This window comes from Eschrichtius robustus, chromosome 6, assembly GCF_028021215.1.
Source record: "Eschrichtius robustus isolate mEscRob2 chromosome 6, mEscRob2.pri, whole genome shotgun sequence".
Taxonomy (NCBI): Eukaryota; Metazoa; Chordata; class Mammalia; order Artiodactyla; family Eschrichtiidae; genus Eschrichtius; species Eschrichtius robustus.
Genome location: NC_090829.1, coordinates 3,923,383 through 3,935,369, shown reverse-complemented (window position 1 = coordinate 3,935,369; position 11,987 = coordinate 3,923,383). Strand labels below are relative to the sequence as shown.

Here is an 11,987-nt window from a genome sequence, read left to right as displayed (position 1 = left end):
TGTAAAAAAGGAGCTCGAGGCACCTGGCTCAGCTGTGCAGCAGCTTGTTGCTCAAAGTGTGCTCCTTGACACAAAGTGTGGTCACATGGCACTGGCCCCCCCAGGAGTGTTATAGAAATGCAGAATCTCAGGCCCCACTCCTGAAATGCTGAATCAGAATCTGCATTTTTTTAAAGAATTTTTCATTGTGGTAAGAATGCACATCTAAAATTTACCCCCTGGGGACTTCCCTGGCGGTCCATTGGTTAGGACTCGGCACTTCCACTGCAGGGGGTGCGGGTTCAGTCCCTGGTCGGGGAACTAAGGTCCCTCAAGCTGCACCGCGTGGCCTAAAAAAATTAATTGAATTAAATTAAATTTACCCTCTTAGCCATTTCTAGGAGTACAGTTCAATGACATTGAGCACTTTTACACTGCTGTGTAACCGTCACCACCATCCTCTCCAGAACCCGTTTTATCTTGCAAAACTGACTCTGGCCCCATTAATCAATGACTCCCCATCCCCACCTCCCCAGTCCCTGGCAAACGCCATTCTCCTTCTGTCCTGATGAATTTGACCACTCAGGGACCCCAGAGAGAGGGATCATACAGCGTCTGTCCTTTGGTGACACTCAGCATCACCTCTTCAAGGCTCATCCATGTTGTAGCAGAATCTGCATTTAACAAGGTCCTGTGTCTGCAGGTTGAAGGCTGAGGAGGCTCTACCCGCGTGGACTGAGACGGGGGAGGAGAGCGCATCCCGGACAGTCCTGCGGGGACTCAGGCTTTCCCTCCTCCCCCGCAGTCCCCCCTCCCCCGCTGTCACCTCCTTGGTCAAGTGAGTGACAGCCAGCTTGGATTCCTGAGATCAACCACAGGGGCTCTGATCTGGCAACAAATGGATGGCTAGACCAGCCTCTGGACATCAGAAGTTCCCTGCCCACAGGCAATACGCTTGTGCTGTACCAGTACGAGTGTAACCTGTACTTCACTCCCGCAGCAGGGATGGCCGGTAGGCGTCTGTGGCTGGGCGGCAGTTAGGGTTCACACTTGTTTAGTAACACACAGTCACGTAGTGCCGGCCACGATTCCAGGAAGTTATCGCGCTTTAACACCTTTAACTCTCATAACAATCCTAGGAGTAGGAACTAGTATGACCCGCATTTAACAGATGAGGAAACTGAGGCACAGACGGATGAAGTAACTGCCCCAAGGTCATATGGCTGGTAAATGGTGGAGCTGGGACCCTGAGGACCTCACCCTGTGCATCCTCTCTGCTAACTGCTGGACCAAGTCTTCTGTCCAAACTGAGCAAGAGGGACTCATACAGACTCGGGGTGTGCTGTGTGGAGGGGTCTACTTTTAACCATACAGGTTAGTTTATATATTTAAAAAAAAAACAAAAAGCAAAGCTAGAATGTCAGACAGTAAGTAGGACACCCTTGTGATCTGGTGGATATTTTCTCAGTAGGGCATTTAGAGTTCACGTTCACATGATTAAATAATCAGACAGACGGGTTTCCCTCCTGCCTTCCCAGCCCCATTTACTGTCCCCTTCCCAGGTCCCTTCCCCTCAACCTCCTAGAAGCCTCCCCCTCCCCATGCCCTCTCTCCCCTCCCCCTTGTTCTCCCCTCCCCCCGTGTTCTCCTTCCCTCCCTCTCCCCCATGCTCTCCCTCCCTCCCCCCTTTCCCCTCCTCTCCTTCCCTCTCCCTCCCCTCCCCCATACTCCCTCTCCCCCTCCCCCATATTCTCCCCCTCCCCTTCCCCCTTTCCCCCTGCTCTCCCTCACTAACCTCAGTTGTTCTCTTGGCTTCCGAGCAGATAACCCCCCAATTCATACTGCTCATCTGTGATCTTTCTTCCTGGTTCCAGATCATATTTCATTGCTTCCTGGTGTCTGTCACACCAAGATTTCAAAATCCCCTTCTGGGAAGATGAGCCACATTGGCTGCTACCTTGGAGGTTAGTGGGGAGGCCATGTCACAGCCTGACTGCTCTGGTCTTCAGCATGCCCAAGCATGCCCATCACCCCCCTGCCCAAGCCCACTGCCCCCAGGCCCCAGCTCACTGCTGACCCACATCGTCCTCCCCTCCCCGTGAGGCCTGAAACCTTCCTCACCTTCTCCTCCTCCTCTTTTTTTGCAAATCTTAAGGCGTCCCCCTCCTCTGGAGGTCTTGAATCTGTTTTCTACTTGTCTATTGTCCCTGGCGGAGCTCCAGCCCTGTCATCTGCAGCATCTCCCCAGCCCCTCCCCTGCCTTCCTCCCCAAGGCCCACTCCCCACACGCCTGGCAGGTGTCTTCCCCAAACACACAGCAGCCTGTGCCACTCCTCAGCACTGCCCTCTAACTCCACCCTGCATCTTGCATGACTTTACCAACTGCTCAGTGAGAAGGACCTCCTTCCTTGCTCTTTTTTTAAAAAGCAATCTCAAACTTACAGAAAAGTTGCAAGTATAGTACAAACAGCACTTTCCTCCCTGAACCATTTGAGAGCCTATTGCAGACCTGATGCCCTGCAATTTCAGCAGAGTCCAACCTTTTGAAAAGTTAGGAAACTAACATTGAGACATTGCTGCCATCTAACCCTCAAGCTCCAGTCAAGTTTTGACAAGTAGCCTGAAAACAGCATTTTCTCAACAGAGGGATCCAGTTCAGAGTCACCTGTGTGTCCGTTGCCCTGTCTCTTCGGGCTCCTTCAGTTTGGAGCAGCTCCTTATCTCTTCCTTGATTTTTATGTCCTTGACACTTTTGAAGACGACAGCCCAGACTTGTGTAGAATGTCCCTCAGTTTTGGTTTGACTTGATGTTTCCCCTGGATTAGAGTTAGGCAGGAATAGTGCCTCTTTGGTGGGAATATTGCGGAAGCAACGCTGGGTTCTTTGCATCCTACCGTGTGGGGCGTGACCTCAGTTTGCCCCATGCTGGTGATGTTCTTTTGGTTCTTTGATCAGAATGGTGTCCTCAACGGTGATTCTCTCCTCTTTCATAAGTATTTTGTGGAGACCCTTGAAACCACATAAATATTTCATTGCTCATCAGACTTTCAATTGAGTCATTTGTTTATATCAGAATGGACTAGTGGCTTCCTATTTTATTCAGTGTGTTATATACAACCTGCTACTATCATTACTTTCCTGCCCTCTCTCATCCCACTGTAATTGCCTATAGAAAGAAAATTTTAGCCACATTTTTGGCCATGAAGCCCTGTGTTTATCAAAACCATGTGCTTCATTCCTATACGGCGTATGGTTGTTATCTGAGAATTCGTTACCCAAGTGCCTACAGTTTTGACTCGCTCACGAAGCAAAAGTTGTCATAGCATGAAACCCTCTCTAATGGACCGTAACACAGTCTCTCCCTGTTTCACACCAGAAACCATCCCGCACCCCCCCACCCCCCGCCATCACATCAACACTTGTGTGGTTTGTAGCAACATCCAAAATTACAATTCAAATTGAATGCAAATCAGTTCATAAGGTGAAATTGCAAATCTTGCAGAGTCGCGGGGTTTCCTGAAGTGGGTGAAAGTCACTTAGCAGGACTGATCTCAGCCACCTTGACCAAGGGCCGTTGGCAACCACCAAAGAGAAAATAGAGAAGTAAAACGAGACAACAGGAGTGACAAGGATTCAGAAAAGGCCCTCAAAATTGACGAGGCCATCAAATATTTTTGTTTGGAAAAAAGTGCCCTTTTTAAAATAAATGTGATGTGAAAGTCAAAAATGAAGTAAAGAAGACCATACAATTTTATCAGAAAAAAAGGTTCAGATGTTTTTCTTGGTCTCAGAATGAGCATGTGGCTGGAAATATAATCTCCATAAAGTTATTTTCGTAATTTTGGTGTCTTTTTTTTTTTTTGGCCACACCACACGGCTCGTGAGATCTTAGTTCCCTGACCAGGGCTCAAACCCATGTCCCGTGCAGTGGGAGCGCTGAGACCTAACCACTGGACCGCCAGGGAAGCCCCCTTTTTTTTTTTTCAGGATAAAATGCCAATCTAATCTTTTCCTCTCTTTACTGTAAAGTTTCAGTCCCTTCCGTAAACGGGTCCCCTTTCAATGTCTTCGTCTCGTCCCAGTTATCTGTGGGTCACGACCCCTCCTGCGCACTCCGCAGGGAACGCAGAGCCACGTGGAGCGTGAACCTCTGTCCCCTTGATGTCCCTTGCCTGTGTCACCCGGCCTCCCACTCCTGAGTCTCCTCCTTCTCTCCCCCGTCTTTCCCCCAGGCTTGTTTTTTTACTTTCTGATCTCACTTTCCTCATTGATCCAAGGAAGAAAATAGCTTCAAAAGAAGAAAATGACTTCAAAAGTGTTGTTATAGTCAAATGAGTTCATGGATCTTAACAGCAGTCGCCAACGTGTATTGAACCTTTATTCCATGTCTGACCGTGTGCTAAGAGCTTCACTTGGATTGTTGCATTGAACTCTCCCCGAACGTGTGAGGTTAGAGGTCGTTATGTTACAGATAAGCAAACTGAGCGTCCAGGAGGTTAAGTAATTTATTGAAGTTTTCTTAGTCATTGGAGGAGTGATGATTTGAGTCCAGTAGTTCAAGTTCTGAACTGCTAGGTTTTACCCTGTATATAAAAGGGTTCTAGACTGGTGGTTGCCAAAGGGGAGGGGGGCGGGAGAGGGAAAGACTGGGAATTTGGGATTAGCAGATGCAAAGTATTATATAGAGAATGGATAAACAACAAGGTCCTACTGTATAGCATAGGGAACCGTATTCAATCTCCTAGGATAAACCATAATGGAAAAGAATATGAAAAACAATGTATATACGTGCACTACCAAATGTAAAATAGGTAGCTAGTGGGAAGCAGCCGCATAGCACAGGGAGGTCAGCTCCGGTGCTTTGTGACCACCTAGAGGGGTGGGATAGGGAGAGTGGGAGGGAGACGTAAGAGGGAGGGGATATGGGGATATGTGTATACGTATAGCTGATTCCCTTTGTTGTACAGCAGCAACTAACACAACGCTGTAAAGCAATTATACTCCAATAAGACGTTAAGAAAAAAAAAAAAGAACGTACATACGTGTATAACCGTCACTTTGCTGTACAGCAGAAATTAACACAGCATTGTAAATCGACTATACTTCAATAAAATAAATTATTTTTAAAAATTTGTTAATTCCCTGGTGGTCCAGTGGTTAGGACTCTGCACTCTTGCTGCCGAGGGCCTGGGTTTGATCCCTGGTCGGGGAGCTAGGATCTGCAAGCTGCGCAGCACAGCTGAAAAAACAAGGCGGGGCGGGGGGTGGGGGGGGTGTCTCTGAGGACCGAATGACGCTCTCTGAATATGGGCGTCATTGTTATTACGCTTCCCCACGTATAATCTGATCCCTGGAAGACACTGAATGATAGAGGAGACATCACTAAAAGACATTCCTTGTGTGTGTGGACTGATTGTTTAGACCCCAAAATACTCCACTACCGGCGCGCAGTGGCACCCACAGGCATTGCTTAACCCCGCTCAGACCAGTGACCCTAATGGATTGGCCTTGGAAGGTCCATTTGGCTGTGAGTAGTAAAACAGAAGCAGACCAGCTCACCCCAAAGGACATGTCACGCAGTCTTCACCCCCTCCCCCAGCAGCTCGGGCAGGTGCTAATCTTGGTCACTCTGCCCCGGCTTTCCCAGGTCTAGGGGGGTGGGACCCGGCAGAAGGACCTAAAAGGAAGTTTGGTTTCTGTCAGATAACAGAGTCTTCAAGATATTTGTGGGGTTCAGCGCTGGCACTAGAATTGGCTATTGGCAAAGACGGCAAATAGGCAATAGGTTAAATGCCCACCTATAAGATGAGTACAAATCCATGTGTTTCGCCCCCTGCCCCCAGGGGCTACCAGGGCAAGCACGATAAGTAGGGGTATCGGCGCAGTGTCCCATCCTCCCCTAGGGACACCCTTGTTTCATGGTCCTCCCTTTGCCAAGGCCCTGAGCGCCCGACCCCATGGGACAGAAGTCCCACTGCTATGCTTTGCATTTTCACTCTTTCAGACACACTGAGTTTGTCCCCAGCCAGCTTCGCAGGGGCCCGTTGGTGAGTGGGTGGGTGCTAATTTGCCTAACAGGCAGAAGGGGGGGTTGTGCGTCACCAGTGCCGTAGGGGAGGGAAATGACAACCTGAGGACGCCCTGGAGGTGTTGGATCTGACTAAGGCAGTAAAACCACCAGTTTCACACATCTGAAGAGACCCGGCTGGGGGAAGGGGGCCGGCAGGTAGAAGGAAGAATTGCTTTTGTTGACACAAGCAGTGGAAGGCTGGGAGGAAAGCAAAGACCACCAGACCACCAGACTCCTTCCCAACCGGGACTTTCTGTGGGAGGGGAGAGTACTTGCAAGGGTCCTCTTGCCCCACACAGGAAGTTGAGACCCACAAAAGCATCAGGACGGGAGCAGGTATGTCCCGGCGGTTAAGCACAGAACCAGCAAGCAACCCAGGTCTGACCTCCTCCTCTAGCACGTCCCCCATAAGTTAACCTCACATACCCAAGGCTGAACCAAGGTGAAGCTGTGAAACGGCTCATGCGTATGGCCTTCGCAGAAGCCACAGCTTAAGCCTATCGGGCAAGAACCCTCGGGGCGAGGGATCCCTTCTAAGATGGTCTGGGTGGTTGTCAGGACATCTGCCCACCCAGCAGGGCCGCCGATCACGGTTGTTCAGGTGTCACACTGTACAAGAGCGTCCTGCTGAGGAGGCGAGTGGGCTAATATCCTGCTTTTTATCTCTGCTCACTCAACGTTGTGTCCTGGGTCTGGGGCTGCTTTCTGCCCAGAGGAAGGTAGGTGGCATCTGCCCCCCAAATGGGGGGGGGTGCACAAGGCTGCATTAGCCTGGAGGGGGTGCCTAGCTACAATTCAGAAGGGCTCCCACCTGGGCTAGCTATGGCATCCTCCAGCAGTTCTCCCTTCTTCTGAAGCTGAAACGCCTTTTTCTTAGGGGGAACCAACCCCAGCCCAATCTCAGTCCTCTGGTTTCATGGAGCGGACCCCATTCCGATCTCCAGGAATGGACCAGCAACCCAAAGCTGTAATCAAATTAAGGATGGGCACCTCACTCAATGAGAATTCATTCCAGAACCATTACTGGAAGTATTGGTAATGAGGCAACCCTTTCCTTGGAGTGGCTTATCTTGGGAGAGTCAGGGGAAGAGAAAAAGGGGATGGCGTTGTTTGAAGCCTTGGAATCAATTTTGTCTGACCAGATTCACCCTCTTAAATTTCCCAGGTATACGAGCCAATTCTCTTTTTTGCTTAGGCTGGCTTGTACTGAGTTCTGTCTCTTGCAGTGTCCTGATCAATAGGGTGACAGTTGAAGTTTCACCTTATATGAAAGCTCCTGTAGCCTCCTCCACCAGATGGGTCAAACCTTGACAAACAGGACTGTCAAGCAAAGACCCGCATTTTAAATTCCATTTAAGCTCTTTCTGCAGAGCTGGGTAACCAAATGAGACAGCCATGGAAAATATATGACTTTCATTATTATGACATGGAAAGCAGAGCTGTCTAATTGCTTTTGTCCACTGGTGTATAAAGATTGAGACCAGATGTATTTTAAAAAGAAGTTGGGGGGGAGAAAGAAAGAAAGAAAAAAAAGGCTGTGTTGGCCGTTGCTTTGAACAAAGCAGCCTGATTTCCTCTTTCTCTCTCTCTCTCTGTCTCTGTCTCTCTCCTTCTCCTTCTCTCTCTAAGGGGAGGACCACACAAAACTCTTCTAACTTCTTTTAAGTTTTCAGAGCCTCATTGATTTTGCTTTTCACAGAAGATAAAATTGTGACATTGGCCTCGAAAACTTTACGTTCGCTTTCCTCGATTCGAAGGGACGGCTGTGGAACGAAAGGGCTGAGCTGGGGTCAGTCGCGTGCCCTTCTCTGGGGACAGCAGCTGCCCTGCAGAGCGCCTGGGAGGAGTGGGTCCCAGCGCAGATCCCCTCCTCCGGCTCTGCTCCAGGAATAAAGCCTTCACGTGTAGATCCACGGGCATGGATGAGACGATGATCATCTTTAAATAGAACCACCCAGAGCCCAGCTTCTGTGTTTCATTTTACAGAAGAGCCCTTAAATCTGCTTCCACTTTTTTTTTTTTTACCTCTCCTGTTATTTTTAGCACACCCGGCCACAGAGCCCAGCAGGCCCGCAGAGGCCCTAATGACGTCCCGAGCCGGACAGGTGGAGTTCACAGCTCCTTCACCAAAGATGAAATTGAAGCATTAAAAAAAAAAAAAAAAGAGCAGACTCCAGAGGGGGTGATGTAGATGCCGGGTTGCACGGCCCTGATGCTTCTGTGTCCGACGAGGGCGGCCCGCTAGAAATACAGTTCGTTTAATGATCACCTCGTTATTCTTGAAATTAATTATTTTCCTGAAAATTAAGAGGGTGTGGGAGGTATTGGGAAAAGAGAAGTCTTCCTGAGCGTCCTCTCCTGAGGGTTCCCAGTCACCGTGAAGCACGCCTGGTAGACGGGAAGGAAGAGAAGGCAGATTCCTCCATAAAACCTCAAAGGGGGGGGGGGACTTCCCTGGTGGTCCAGTGGTTAGGACTCTGCGCTTCCACTGCAGGGGGCACGGGTTCAATTCCTGGTTGGGGAAATAAGATCCTGCGTGCAGGGGCGGGGAGAGACCCGAGGGGGAACCCCGAACGGGAGCCCGAACCGGAACCCAAACCCCCTCAAAGGGTCCCCTCCAGCCCCTTCCGTGGTGTCCAGCCTGTCGCTTTGTTGCAGGATCTCCTTCCCATTTCTGGTCTGGCGCTGTCATTTCATCTCCGAATATGTACAGGGATCTCTTAGCTCCATAGGGGTCCCTTCTATGCTCTGCTAGAGCCCTCCCCGCCCCACAGTTAATCCCTGATTGGGGGAAGATAAATAACTTTAATTAATTTCCCTCACATATTTTATAAGCATCAAGCCCTCAGTGATAATACCAGAAGAGAAAAAAAAAAAAAAAAGGTGGTGGGTAAGAACCCGAGATTCTCAGCGCTTATGCTGCAGCGGGCAACACTCCCCAGGGCTGGCTTCCACACGTGCATCCCTGCATCCTCACGTGCATGATGGTGCCAAATCAGAGCGCCACAAAATTCAGGCCACTTTTCTAATACAGCGCCCTTGGCATTAAATTAATTCCAACCTGATTTCCAAAGGGAGTGACTAATGTAAGGCGTTAATGAAAACAGCCATGGGAGTTCCCTGGCGGTCCAGTGGTTAGGACTCTGCACTTTCACTGTGGTGGCCTGGGGTCAATCCCTGGTTGGGGAACTAAGATGCCACAAGCCAAGTGGCATGGCCAAAAAAAAGAAAAGAAAATGGCCATTACGGAGAAGTTGCCGTGGAGAAGGCGACGGGCTCATTCTGGGCCAGTAACTTGGCAGTCAGGTGACCTTGAACAAGTAATTTAACTGTGATAAGCCTTGATGTCCTTGATGGCCCCGTGGGGTGGCGGCAGAGCTAGGGACTCCTTTGCAGCATTGTTATGACACTTAAGTGAGAAATGAAAGTGGTGATGGGTCAGTGGGTCTGTCATTCTGATTACATCATTACCAGAGCCTCCCTTGTAACGTGACGCCAGGATTCACGCTTACATCTCTCCAAAAGCGTGACTCCTTTGTAAAAAGGAGTTTGGCACTTCAGGAGATGGAGCTCAGTCCCAGGGACAATGTGGAGCCCAAGATTCCACCACATTCTCCTTCAAGGGCCCGTGCAAGGGCTGTCTACCCAAATATCCCCCTTCTAAGGAGGTTCTCCCCAGCCCCACCAGGGAGGCCTGAAGGAGCGGGCCTGGGGGCCATGTTCTGAGTCACGTGGCTCTGCTGTCCCAGCCCCCTCAGGACCCCAAGTGACTGGACCAGGGAAAGACATGTGACCTAAGGGCAGCCTGTCTTGGGCTGGCCAGCACTTTCAACACTTGGGAACTTGAGCTGGGAAACCTGGAAGGCCCTAGGCTGCAGCTCTGGGACCCAAAGCTGAGGGTCGTGAAGCTGGGAGAGGGGGGTACACGGTGGGAATCAGAGCACCCAGAGGAAGAAAAAAGAGCAGACCTGTCCTCCAATTCCCTCCAATTGCCCACTGGTCCCTGACCACAAAGCGCCTTTCTTCTGGGGCCGAAGAAACGAGGGACACGCCACGCCTGGTGTAGCGGGCTGACCTTGGCTCCAGGAATGACGTGTCCACATCTTAATGCCTGGAAACTGTGAGTGAGACCTTATTTGGGAAAAGGGTCTTTGCAGATGTAATTAAGGATCTTGCAATGACACCATCTTGGATTATCTGGGTGGACCCTAAATCCAGTGACAAATGTCCTTCCAGGAGACAGAAAAGGAGAAGACACAGAGAGACACGGGGAGGAAGGCATGTGAGGACAGAGGCGGGGCCTGGAACTATGCCTTCACAAGTCGGGGGATGCCTGGAGCCCCCCGAAACTGGGAGAGGCAGGGCAGGATTCTCCCCTAGAGCCTCTGGAGGAGGTACAGGGCTGCCCACACTTCCATTACCAACTTCCGGCCCCTAGAACTGAGAGAACACATTTCTGTGTTTTGTTTGTTTGTTTGTTTTTATCATTGAGCTTTATTTTTTTAGTTTAATTTTCATTTTATATTGGAGTATAGTTGATTTACAATGGTGTGTTAGTTTCAGGTGTATAGCTAAGTGATTCAGTTATACATATATATATATATCCATTCTTTTTCAGATTCTTTTCCCATATAGGTTATTACAGAATATTGAGTAGAGTTCCATGTGCTATACAGTAGGTCCTTGTTGATTATTTATTTTATATATAGTAGTGTGTATCTACTATATATAGTAGTGGTTAATCCCAAGCTCCTAATTTATCCCACCCCCTCCATGTTTCCCCGTTGGTAACGAATTTCTGTTGTTTCAAGCCACCAAGTTTGTGGCAATTTGTACCAGAAGCCACGGGAAACTAATACGTCTTGTGAACCGTAACGCCCGACTACAGCAGATGTGTAAAAATTCAGGGAAACTTTCTCTTTGAGGAGTTATGACTACCCTAACCACCTCCTCAGTTTTCATCCCTAAATTTTGTTTACTGCTGCAGCTACAAGAAAATTATAATAGAAATGGCTACCGTTAATTGAGCACATACTATGTACCAGGAAATTTATGTGTTTTATACTTAATCCTCACAGAAAATCTTTTCTTTTAACCCTGCCCTAATATCATTCCCACTTCATAGTTAAGGAGATGGAGGTTTGGAGAAGTGAGTTACCCAGGGCTAGAAGCCAGAGGAAGCCCTCCAGCCCAGGATGGGCATGTTCTCTGCTTCCACATCCCCAGGGGCAGAGGCAGAGGAGAAGGAAGGTGGAGGGAAGCCAGGTGGGAGAGGTCTCGGCAGGCTCATGGTGACACGTTACATCAGGTACATGTGTCGGGTCCAGGTTACTTGGTTGGCATCGTGGTAGGTGGAAAGAAGTTGGTCTGAATCCCAATCCCGACGCTGCTTCCTGGCTGAGGGGCCTTGGGCCACTACTTACGCTCTCTGAGCCTTGTTTCCTCTCCTGGGCAAAAGAGATTAGAATACTCCTTGTCTAGCGTTAGGGTAAAAATAGAACATTGTGTTCAGTAGGGCTCAGAAGTTCAGCAAAGCTTGTCTGAGCAGGGAGAAAGCATCAGATCCCAGGCTGGTCAGACAGGTGTTCACAGTCTCTCTCCAGAAAGCCGATTTCCCCCTTGTGTCTTTAAAACTATGCATTTCAGGACTTTCCTGGTGGTCCAGTGGTTAGGAATCCGCCTTCCAGTGCAGGGGACACGGGGATCGACCCCTGGTCGGGGAACTAAGATCCCACATGCCAGGGACAACTAAACCCGCACGCTGCAACTACTGAGCCTGTGCACCACAACTACAGAGCCTGCACGCCGCAACAAAAGATCCTGTGTGCCGCAACTAAGACCCAACGCAGACAAAAATAAATAAATACATTAAAAAATAATAATAAACTATGCATTTCAAGTAATGCTTACCAAAATTCTCTGAGCAGGAGACTCACCT

At 49.3% G+C, this 11,987-nt stretch overlaps 1 non-coding gene across 1 annotated transcript; it reads left to right on the top strand.

Moving 5' to 3' along the window:
* Window positions 1-5,118: 5,118 nt before the first annotated feature.
* On the top strand, window positions 5,119-5,191 carry TRNAK-CUU (transfer RNA lysine (anticodon CUU)). The gene has a single exon. It is a non-coding gene; the product is annotated as a tRNA-Lys (tRNA).
* The last annotated feature ends 6,796 nt before the right edge of the window (window positions 5,192-11,987 follow it).